Raw genomic sequence first — 12,172 nt, forward strand, 5'->3', positions numbered from 1 at the left:
TGTTGGCAGGAGCTGGGACCGGGCAACAGGAGCTCACCCCGTCGCGGGAATTTGAACCACCAACCTTCTGATCGGCAAGTCCTAGGCTCTGTGGTTTAACCCACAGCGCCACCCGCGTCCATACCCTGCCTAATGGGCCTTTAATTTACTGAGACAGTCTCATGGTTGCCACAGAAGCCATGATTCCTGAGCTGCCCCAGGACCTATAGGTTTTATGATCAAGAGCCATGAGTTACTTCCCTCCCTTGGGACAGTGAATTCTCAAACTTATTGTGAAAGTGAGCTGAGAGGGAGAGATTTCTTGGCAGTGATGGGAGACTGAGAGTTGGAGGGATTGTTCTGTGGTATTACGGCAGCGGATAAAGGTGTAGTGTAACTTGATTTTGTTTGAAATGTATAGCACAGGATAGTACGCACCCCGGAAATGATCTCTTTCAGCTTCTGCCTTCTGGAAGAAGGTATAGGGTTATAAAGGCAAGGACTAGCCGCCTGAGAAACAGTTTCTATGCAAATGCAATTCTGGTTCTAAATGCAGCATAAGGGGTCTCTATAGTATAGTGTATTTTAAAATGGGGTTTTAGAGTTTTTAGGGGTTTTTGAATGCTTTTTGTACTTTTTATGTATTTTTATGTAGTTTTTATGTAGTTTTATGTAGTTTTGTGGTAGTTTCATGTAGTTTTTATGTAGTTTTTCAAATTTCATTGTTCTGCATGGGATAATGACAATAAAGATATCGTAATCATAATCGTAATCGTTATGAATAGATTGCGGACTTCCGTTTTTTGCCACCATGGTGAACAATGGTTCTCACCATAGCATGCAGACAATTAAGGATAATTTGAGAATAATTATCATTGCAACCCCCTGCCCCAGGTCGGGGGGAACGCTCTCACTTGCAGATTGCCCAGTAGCTGCCTCCCGCTCCTACGGAATGTCCTGCATGCATTGGAAACTCTCCAATGTGGGCACCATGCACAGAGATTCTTCTGTTTTTTAAGCTGTATCCGAATTCAGACTTGAGAAGCAGGCATGTTCTGGAAGAAGGAGACAAGTTAGCCTGCTGCTGAATGAATCAGCCACTGAGTGCCAAGGTCTCGATCTGGAGAAGATTTTAATCGTAATTGGATTGGTATGTGGTAGAGAGAAGCCTTTGTTTTCTCTTTATATATTCACCATGCTTTTTTATAATATGGCATCTCTTCACCAAAGCAAAAAATTAGTTACTAATGGGTTGCAATTATTAATGGATTGCAAGAGGGAATCAATCAGAACTTTATAATGTCTTTAACCTTTTTGTCTTGGAATGTTAACGGTCTAAATGAAAAAACTAAAAGAAATAAAATAGAGAAAGTTTTGAAGAATAAAATGTATGACGTGGTTTGCTGTCAAGAGACGCATGTAGCTAAAAAACACAAGCATATATTTATTAATAAAAAGTTGGGAATAGAGTTCATTAACTCAGATGTTAATAAAAAAAAGAGGGTTGGTGATATACGTTAAAGAAAAATTGGAACCTGTGTTGGTTTGTAAAGACGAGGAGGGGAGAATCCTGGGATTCCAAATTAACCACCTAGGAGAAAAGTTTAACATAGTAACTGTCTATGCCCCCAATACAAACAAAGCAGAATTCTTTTAAAAAATTGGAACAAGTATTATTAGAATTAGAAGACTATAAGTTAATTTTATTAGGGGATCTGAATGGAGTCCCTGTACCGGAATTAGACAGAAGTGAAAAATGGAGGAAAGCGAATCAAGGAAAACTTCCAAAATCCTTTAAGGATCTTCAGGAAAACTTAGACCTGATTGACATTTGGAGACATAAAAACCCAATAGGAAAACAATTTACGCACTTCTCAGAACTGCATCAAAGCTGGGGTAGGATCGACCAAATTTGGGTCTCATGGGAACTCTCGACAAGAGCAGTGAAATGCGAAATAGAGCCAAGAACACTCTCAGACCACAACCCAATCTTTTTGGAAATAAAATGCAAATCATTAGGACCATATAGGTGGAGAATGAACAAATACTTACTTGAAAATGACGAGATTATTGAGAAGCCAAAAAACACATTGAAAGAGTACTTTAACTTAAATTTGAATAAAGAAACTAAAATTGATATTGTTTGGGACGCAAGTAAGGCAGTACTTAGAGGCTTCTTGATACAACAGAACAAATATAGGAAAAAACTAAGAGAGGCTAAGAAGGAAGAAATAGTTAAACAATTAAAAGATTCTGAGGAAAAATTAATAAGAAAACCCGGGGATGAAAAGACCAAACAGATATCCAAACTGCTACAAACTCAATACTCATCATTAATAAATCAGGAAATAGAATGGAGAATTAAATCAATGAAACCAAAATATTTTGAGTCTGCGAATGAAACGGGGAAGTTACTAGCATGGCAATTAAGAAAAAGGAAAAAACAAAGTGTGATTAATAAACTTAAATTGGAAGAACAAATAATAGAAGACCCTAGTGAAATAAAGGGGAAGTTCCTTCAATTCTATGAAGCCCTGTATAAAAAAAAGGAAGATGAGGACATAATCGAGATAGAAAGATATTTGGAAAAGAATGGAGGTGAACAACTGACAGAAGAAGAAAAAACATATTTAAACAATTCAATAACTGTGGAAGAGGTCAAAAGAGCAATTAAAAAAATGAAACCTGGGAAAACGCCAGGCCCAGATGGTTTGTCCCAAAAATACTATAAAGTCTTAGAGGAATGTCTGGCCCCGGTGCTATGCAAGGTAATTAACAATATTCTACAAGGAAGAACGATACCCGATTCGTGGAGAGAGGCATATGTCACGTTAATACCTAAAGCAGATGCAGACAAACTTGATATAAAAAACTATAGACTGATATCACTGCTTAATAATGACTATAAGATCTTTGCAGAAATAATGGCGAACAGATTAAAGAAATATTTGATAAGAACGATCCACAAAGATCAAGCCAGATTCCTACCTGGTAGGCAGTTAAGGGATAACGTGAGACATATAGTAGATATAATTGAGTATTTGGAATTTAGAAATGACATCCCCGCGGTTCTGATTTTTATTGATGCCGAAAAGGCGTTTGATAATGTATCTTGGAGCTTCCTGTTAAAATGTATGGAGAAGGTAGGGATAGGAGGGCCATTTCTGGAAGGTATAAGGGCTATTTACTCCAGTCAAAGGGCTAAGTTAATTATTAATAATAATTTAACGAACTCATTCATGATCTCAAAGGGTACAAGACAGGGGTGCCCTCTGTCCCCTCTTTTATTCATTATGGTCTTAGAAGTTATTTTGAATAAAATAAGAGAAACACCAGAAATAAGAGGAATTAGAATTGGGGTAAAAGAATATAAATTAAAGGCATATGCCGATGATTTAGTAATATCATTAGAAGACCCAACAAAAGGTACAGACAAAGTTTTAGAGTTATTGGAAGAATTTGGGAAACTATCCGGATTTTAACTAAACAAAATTAAAACAAAGATGCTGACAAAGAACGTGGCTGAAGACCTAAGGAACAAACTAGAGCTGGAAACAGGGATAAAGGTAGTGAAAAAAGGTGAAGTATCATTCCAGTGATTAGAGGTACAACAATGTTCAAGGAATGGCAGAGGACCCTGTCTAGATTTATCTGGCAGGGCAAAAGAGCTAGAATTAAATTTAAGCTGCTCACAGACCGAAGGGAAAGAGGAGGGTTCTCAGTCCCGAATTTAAGATTATACTATGAGGCCTCGTGCCTATGTTGGATTAAAGAATGGATAGTCCTGGATAACATGGACCTTCTGGACTTAGAGGGATTTAATGCCAGATTTGGGTGGCATGCATACTTATGGCACGATAAAGAAAAGGTCCATAAGGGATTTTCCAATCACATTATTAGAGGGGCGCTGTTAGAAGTATGGAATAGAAGTAAGAGACTGATTGAAAAGGACACCCCCTGGTGGCTATCACCAATTACGGTAATATTTTAACAATTAAAAAATTAAATATGGAAAGACAAAGATGGACCTATGAAGACCTCTTGGTAAATTCGGATAAAGGATGGAAAATCAGACCCTATGAAGAGTTAAAAAATAAATTAACGGGATGGATACAGTTTCATCAAATCAATGCCCTATGGAATGAACATAAAAAAATAGGAATGAATGAGAAAAAATCCAAATACCAGGTAGAGATAATAGAAGGAAATACGAAACTCTTATCCCAAATGTATAATCAATTACTAGATTGGGACACCATGGACGAAGAGGTCAAAGAGGTCATGATCAAATGGGCCATAGACTTGGGATATAACCTGGATTATGACAGGTGGGTAAAACTTTGGAATAAGGATATGAAATTCTCATCTTGTGTTGGACTCAGAGAAAATATGGATAAGATAATGTACCGTTGGTACATCACCCCAGTGAAATTGGCAAAGATGTATAAGACCGGGGGTTTGTGATTTCAGCTCTCTTGATATAACTTGCTGGAGACAGTTCTCTAGTAACACTTCTTTATTAAAGCAACAAGACTAAAGACTGGGGAGAGGAAAGCTACATTTATAGGGACAGGGAACTAGCAAGAAAGGATACATTTTGGAGGGAACAATATCAGGCAATCACAGTCCTGCCTTTTGGAGGGAATCAATAAGGCAGAGGATCCAAATACAGCAGCTTAAATGAACCAATAGTAGCTGTACCCTCTGGAACCAAAAGGCAGTTACTTTACCCTAATGCAAATACAGACAATAATAATACAGATATAAAATCCTTTGACTCAATACACAACAAAAACTTTGGAATAAAGATATGAAATTCTCATCTTGTGTTGGACTCAGAGAAAATATGGATAAGATGATGTACCGTTGGTACATCACCCCAGTGAAATTGGCAAAGATGTATAAGACCGGGGACAAAGCATGCTGGAAATGTAAAAAGAAAGAGGAGGATTTCCATCATATGTGGTGGACGTGTGAAGAAGTGAAGAGATTCTGGGGTCTTATCTATGATGAATTTAAAAAGATTTTGAAATACACCTTCCCTAAAAAACCCAAAGCCTTCCTCTTAGGAATGGTGGGAGACGAGATTAAGAAAGAGGACCAAACCTTATTCCAATACGCAACGGCAGCTGCCAGGATATTGTTAGCGCAGAACTGGAAAACACCTAACATCCCAACAATCAGAGAATGGCAAACCAAACTATTTGAATATATAGACCTAGCAATGATGACACAGAAGATCAGGCATCAGAAAAACTCCAAATTTATTAATGATTGGAATAAATTTATTTCATACATGGAAACGAATTTAGGAAATATTAAAATCACAATAGGCGTAATATAAAACCGGCGATGTAGAGACAATGGTTGTAAAAGGACACTGCAGAAGATAATATTGGGATACAGCTCAAACCGTGGTGAGAGGAAGTCAGACTAAAGATATAATGTTGATTAGTGTTCCTGTATGTAGTTATCTATGCTATATGTATTTTTAAATAATAATAATAATAATAATAAATTTTATTTATATCCCGCCCTCCCCAGCTGAGCCGGGCTCAGGGCGGCAAACAACAATCAAATAAACAATCAAATAATCATACATTCTAAAAATATTTCATTATAAAAATTAGTTAAAATCAAATTGATGGCTACCGATTAAGCAAAATTCTGTGCAGGTTGCCAGAGGAGGGAGTCAGGCTGCGCCCTGACCAAAGGCCTGGTGGAACAACTCTGTCTTGCAGGCCCTGCGGAAAGATGTCAGGTCCCGCAGGGCCCTAGTCTCTTGTGACAGAACATTCCACCAGTTTGGAGCCGCAGCCGAGAAGGCCCTGGATCTAGTTGAGGCCAGCCTAACCTCTCTGAGGCCTGGGACCTTGAGGATGTTATTATTTGCAGACCGTAGGTTTCTCTGTGGGGCATACCAGGAGAGGTGGTCCCGTAGGTACGAGGGTCCTAGGCCGTATAGGGCTTTAAAGGTTAAAACCAGCACCTTAAACCTGATCCTGTACTCCACCGGGAGCCAGTGCAGCTGGTACAGCACCGGATGAATGTGATCTCGCAGCGAAGACCCCATAAGGAGTCTCACCGCGGCATTCTGCACCCGCTGGAGTTTCTGGGTCAGTCTCAAGGGCAGCCCCACGTAGAGCGAGTTACAATAATCCAGTCTGGAGGTGACCGTCGCATGGATCACAGTGGCTATGTACTTTGTTGTTCTGTTATGTTTGTGGGTTAGTTGTAATACTTGTTGGAAAATAATAATGAAAAGATTTATGAAAGAAAAAAAAGAACTTTATAATGCTTATGGATTAATTCAAAGAATGAAACTGCGTGGAACATATTGGGATGCTCTGTGGCAATACCCTCCCACGGAGGATTATAACTTTGATTTATTATGGTGTTGATGAGATATCAGCTTGTTATCAGATGGGAAAGTATTGAAAGAAAATACTGGAAGTCTGCCCAGATTAATGGCCAGATGCCAGACCACTTTCGCTTTTGAACAAAGCAAGGTGGTGAAAGGTCACTACGCAGTAAAACTGAGTCCTTGGAGCAGGGGGGAAATGCTGGAAATGATTGATTGCAACAAGAACGGAAGGTTGAACATTTTTTTAAAAAAACATTCCACACAGAAAGTTACCAGATATAAACTCCTCTTGCAAATTAAAGGATATGGAACAGTTAAATACGAATGAAAGTCAACACATCAGTGGCTGATAAAATAAAGGATCAACATAGGAACTGTATTAATTGGGTTAAATTGGATTGAAGCAGCAAAAAGGAATCAACATCTCCTAAAAAATCTCCTAAAATCAGAACATGGGAACTCAGCCAAAATGTTTAATTTGAAATCTGACAATTGGCTTTTTAAATTGGATTATGATTTGGTATTGTATTAGTGTGGTCTATATTGGATTGTTATTAATGAAAAATTATTTAAAATTATTATATTTTAAAATGCAATGTATTGTTGTGGACTGCTGCAGGCTATGGTGAATGATGGGGATTGCTCGCCCTGAGTAACCCAATTACTGCAAATAGGCAGGAAGGGAGCTTGGGCACCTTCTCTAAAAAAGCCCATAAGGAAAATTCTGGTTCCGAAGGGTCCAGTGGTGTCGGAGAACGCTCCCTAGGAGTCTCCAAAGCTCCGAAGGGAGCCACGGAAGCTCCAATATTGAATGCAGAGACACTGTGGAATCAAGACCTCTCAGCAAAACGCCTCTTCTTCAAGTGATTCATGAAGTGACTAGTGAAGATAAGATACATGCGCTTTTATGTTTTCTGGTTCTGTTTGGCTTTTACAAGCCATGGATATTTGTTCTTAATGAGTCTATGACTGAATCGCAGACAGAGTGTTGCGAGTACAATTCCTACCATTATTCCTTAGTCAAGAACTGGTTTTCTGTGACCCAATATGTTATTGTACATTATAAATGTTCTTGTAGGTGTGACCCCATACTTATGTAGGATTATAAATGGCCACGACTTCCAAGAAGCAGCCTCCCCAAGCCTTCTCTCTTTTTCACAATGCTTGGTTTGTTCATACAGATGGCACACCCATCACAGTCTCTTTAAACCTCCACATAAAGGGACATGCCTCCATAGTGGTGGAAATTAGCCAACGAAAAAGTAGAGCACCAGACAAGACTTTTGCTGCTCTCAGAGAGAGGTGACCAACGTGAAGGCAATTTAGGCTTACCAGGAATGTAAGTAAAAGGTTTTGTTCATAGAAACATAAAATGTAAAGTTGGAAGGGGCCCAACGGGTTGTCTAGTCAACCCCCTGCAATCTCAACAAATGATTCTTGCTTAGTTTTGCAAATGTGCTAGTAGTTGTGTTATTTGTCAGTTCCTGTGCATGGGTCAGCAGAGAGAGAGAGAAATGCTGTCTTGTCTATGTGCGTGTGTAAAAACCAGTTGTATGAAAATCTTAGCCTGTTTCCACATTGTCAACTTAAAACACAACTAGGATTTTCGCTACTTGTGGAGATGAAATTAAGCACTTACAGCTTTTCAGATGATATAACACTGAGAAGCAGAAATTAAATTCCTCCCTATAACACAGCTATTATTGGAATCAAAACAGCTGTGGTATAAAGCCTGCATACCCTTATCAATTTTGTCTCTTTTCCCATACTTTTTTGTTGAAAGATGTAGTGGAGATAGAGTAAAATAAAAAATATGCAATTTAACTATGTGAAGGTCTGTTTTCAGATGACTTAGTAATTTGTAGACAAAAATGCAATGGCTGTGTATTGTGGCATGGTCCCCAATAACCCAACTGGAAAGACGTTCTAGAGGCAGTGAAAACAGGGTTTGGCCATCGGCATCTGTTTTTCTCTGGCAGCAATGCTGCTATTCCACTTCACATCCCCAGAAAGAGGCACTTTGCAGTGAATTCCAAAATGCTGCCACCCATCAGCTCACTATTTTTCCCACCCTCCCTCTTGTTCGGTGTTGTGTTCGCTCCATATAATTTGAAGTAAGTGGATAGCCTCAGAACAAAAAACACCTGTGTAGCAAAGATCAGTTTTACTTTGGGGGCACAAAGACACACACACTCTCTGCTACAAGAAGTCTTCACTCTCTGAGCCCAGAGAGCATTTCGATGTATAAAGTTTTTGCTGAGGAAAAGTGCACACAGAAAGTGCAAAGTCCACTTGCTCAAAAAAGTCCTGCAACTGCCAGAGTTCCCTCTGTGTAGACGTCTTGCAATGTGTCTAACTTCCTTCAGATAAGCTCTTCACAAATCCAACACATCTTCCCCAGATCATTCCAACAGTATCCATGTCTCCAATGCCCCACAACAGTGAATGCTGAAACATGAGTTCTTTATCTATCCTGGGATATGTGTTAGTTTGCCCAGCAACACAAAGAAGACAGTCACAAGATGCATGCAGCTGCACTTTTAAGAGGCGGGGAACCATTTCTGCTGACTCAAAGAGAAGTGACCCTTTCTCACTTTCCTTAATACTTCAGCAGTGGACTGAAACCAGCTTGCTTTACAAGAAATAAATGGAGTCATACACTTGTCATTTTGTATCTACTTGTATCTACTTGGCAAGTTACAGTGGGGAAAACTGGGAAAATATTAAATAGCAGGAGATTTCAGGTAATCATGAACGCTTCTGGAATGGCAGTTCAAACTGATATACTGCATTTTCTGTTTTCCAGGTAAACAGTGGGGGAAAATACCATCAAAACCAAAGAAGGTTTAACTGGATTGGTTTCCTTCCTTGGCATACACCTGGGGCTTCATATCAGGAAACCATGAGCTGCTTTACTCAAAGGCTGGGAAACTGGATTAGTTTTCCTTACTTGGAAGAATATCTGAGCTCAGTGGCTCACTCTTGGTGGTTGCGTATGCTTCTGATTTTGCTTTGTTCATTCATTATAATGACATATTTGTTTATCTGTGCAATCTCATTTTTGCTATATGTCTACAAGAAGATGAATAACCAGCAAGAAACTGATTTTGATACCAAATGTTGGAAAAAGCCAAAGCAAATTATGGCTCAAGCTTTAGATATATTTGGAAAGATATGGCATGGTGAGTAAATGTTTCTTTCATACCAATAATTCAGCTACTATACTTTCATAGAACTGAGCATCAGAATTTCAGACTTGAGGCCCTGGAACAATAGAAGAAGAAGAAGAAGAAGAAGAGTTTGGATTTGATATCCCGCCTTTCACTCCCCTTCAGGAGTCTCAAAGCGGCTAACATTCTCCTTTCCCTTCCTCCCCCACAACAAACACTCTGTGAGGTGAGTGGGGCTGAGAGACTTCAAAGAAGTGTGACTGGCCCAAGGTCACCCAGCAGCTGCATGTGGAGGAGCGGAGACTCGAACCCGGTTCCCCAGATTACAAGACTACCGCTCTTAACCACTACACCACACTGGCTCAATAGTTACCACTACTGGCTTTAACTGTGTGGTGGGTACACAGCGAATTTAATGAGTATATCATGGTGTAGTGAGACTTTGAGGGTGCTATTTTCTTGAGCTTGGTAAATCACTAGGTAACCCTGAAGCATAAACTCTGGACACAAACCATGGAATTTGTCAGCACAGGATGTGGTGATGGCTGCTAAATTGGATGGAAACAGGATGATGGAATACAGAGAGCTTTGGCTTCATGAACAGGATCCATCTTATGTTCTCATTGCATCCCAGAGTGTAATGTTGCTTTAGATGCTGAAGCATAAATCAGAAACACATTACTAAAACCAAGCTTGGGTCATAAGGATGAAACCCTGTGGCTACTTAGGACATGGTCAAGGGTGCATCTGTCTGGGAAACTTTTCTCTCACATTGTATAAAGTGATTCAGAGAATGGCCTGAAGATGCCTGAAATTAGAGCTCTTAGGTATGGGGAAAGAATGTGCAACACTCTGCACGGAAGGGTAATACTGTTCTTCAAATAAAAAAGGCTCAGGAAAATATAGTATTCTAACCCATATGAAAGTCAGGGGCATCTTAACCATTGGCGCTAGGGGTGCACGGCACCCGGGCACCGGGCTCACAGGGGTGCCAGGCTGAGAGTCCAGGGCTGAGCGTTGGAGTCCAGGGAAGGAGCCGCCGGCAGCCGAGCGGAGCAGAGCCCGTCGGAGTTTGTCTTCTGCAGGCGGCTCTTCCCCGGACTCCAACGCTCGCTCCCAAACTCGCACCAACCTGCCCACAGCAGAAGACCCTGTCAGCTCTTGCCCCAGCTGCATGGCAGCTAACTGTTTCAGTGCTATGCCCGGAGCACCATGTAACGTTGTGGGTGTGGCACGATGCATCCTGTTGCATGTGCCGAGCTATGGGTTCCTTTGCTGGCTTTTCCGCTGTCGTCGCACTCTCCCAGCACCGCCCAACGTGATGTGCCAGCGCAGAACAACGAGGAATGCTAGCGGCAGGAGAAGAAGATCTCTGGACGGGATCCGCCGCACACCAACAGCACCAACGGCAGCAACAAGTCCCGACAAATAAGAGCGCATGGATCCCAGCCGAAACAGTTAGCCGCCATGCAGTGAGGTGTGTGGAGGCAGTGGATGGACATCACGGAAACTGTGTCACCGAACATTTTGTTCCCCCTAGCATGGAACCCACACCCACCTTCGTACGCCCCTGTGTGTTGGGCGCTGGAACCCCCGTTAGTTGGCTCTGTGAGTCACTGCATCTGCAACCATTCTAAAGTCAGCAACTTTGGGGTCCCCCGTTAAGAAACGCTCGACAACTCTGGGCAACCTAGTGGTGCCTGGTGGATCTTTGCACCCCGACACCGCATATGCTTAAGATGGCCCTGATGAAAGTTTAAAGGAGATTGAAACAGCAAGTCACAGTTTTAGCTCACTCAAAGACTAGGCAATTTTTTTCCCCACCTACGCCCAAAATTAAGCAAGGAACGAAGATTCCAACAGACGAGAAATATCATTTATTATGTGAGCACAACATAGAAAGTTCTGGCCCATGTGGATGACAACCTAGTATCCAGAATGTTGCAACATATAGGAGAGCTTTTTAACGGATCTTAAATTTCAGTTTTCTGAACCACAGTGTTTTCATCCAATAAAAGATTGCAATATTCCATTTATTTTTCAACAAAATAACATTTATTTATTGCATTTTATATTATTTCCAGGTTATGAAGTTTTTGGCATGGAACATCTCCCTAAAGGACCAGTGCTTATTATCTATTATCACCCAGTTTATACTACTGACTATTTCTTCCTTGTCGCTAGACTTTTCAAGGAGACAGGGAGAGAATGCTTTTCAGTATGTGATCATGCCATATATCAGTTTCCAGGTAAGTTATTAAATTTAAATCATGCTTTTTTTCTTAAAATATGTGAAAAATGATATAAAATAAAGCTATAAGTTATTAAACAATGCTATAAAATATAAAAGAGTGTATCAGACAAGTAGGTGAAAAACAACACATGAAATGTCAGCAAGTGTCCTCACAAAAAAGGAAGTTGGAAACTGCAGGCTCTCTTTTGGCCATTTACAACATCAATCTCTTCTCCCAATAATGTTTCAGGCATCGTATTTGAATCAGGCTATGTTTCCAATACAGCATGTCAACCTGGGTCTTATGGCCCTTGATCACAGATTGCAGGAAAACCTGACCTGACCTCAAAACAGCTATGAGAGTGCTTCTTCTTCTTCTTCTTTTACTCTAGTGATTGCAAGACAATTCCTTTGCTTCCATGCAGA

General features: G+C 40.4%; 1 long non-coding RNA gene across 1 annotated transcript; it reads left to right on the plus strand.

Annotated features, from left to right (window-relative positions):
* Window positions 1–7,506: 7,506 nt before the first annotated feature.
* Window positions 7,507–12,165, plus strand: LOC309524474. The gene is made up of 3 exons (XR_014215939.1): window positions 7,507–7,682; window positions 9,150–9,525; window positions 11,598–12,165. It is a non-coding gene; the product is annotated as an uncharacterized lncRNA (long non-coding RNA).
* Window positions 12,166–12,172: the final 7 nt, after the last annotated feature.

This window comes from Podarcis vaucheri (genome assembly GCF_965113315.1).
Source record: "Podarcis vaucheri genome assembly, contig: HAP1_SCAFFOLD_265, whole genome shotgun sequence".
Classification (NCBI taxonomy): domain Eukaryota; kingdom Metazoa; phylum Chordata; class Lepidosauria; order Squamata; family Lacertidae; genus Podarcis; species Podarcis vaucheri.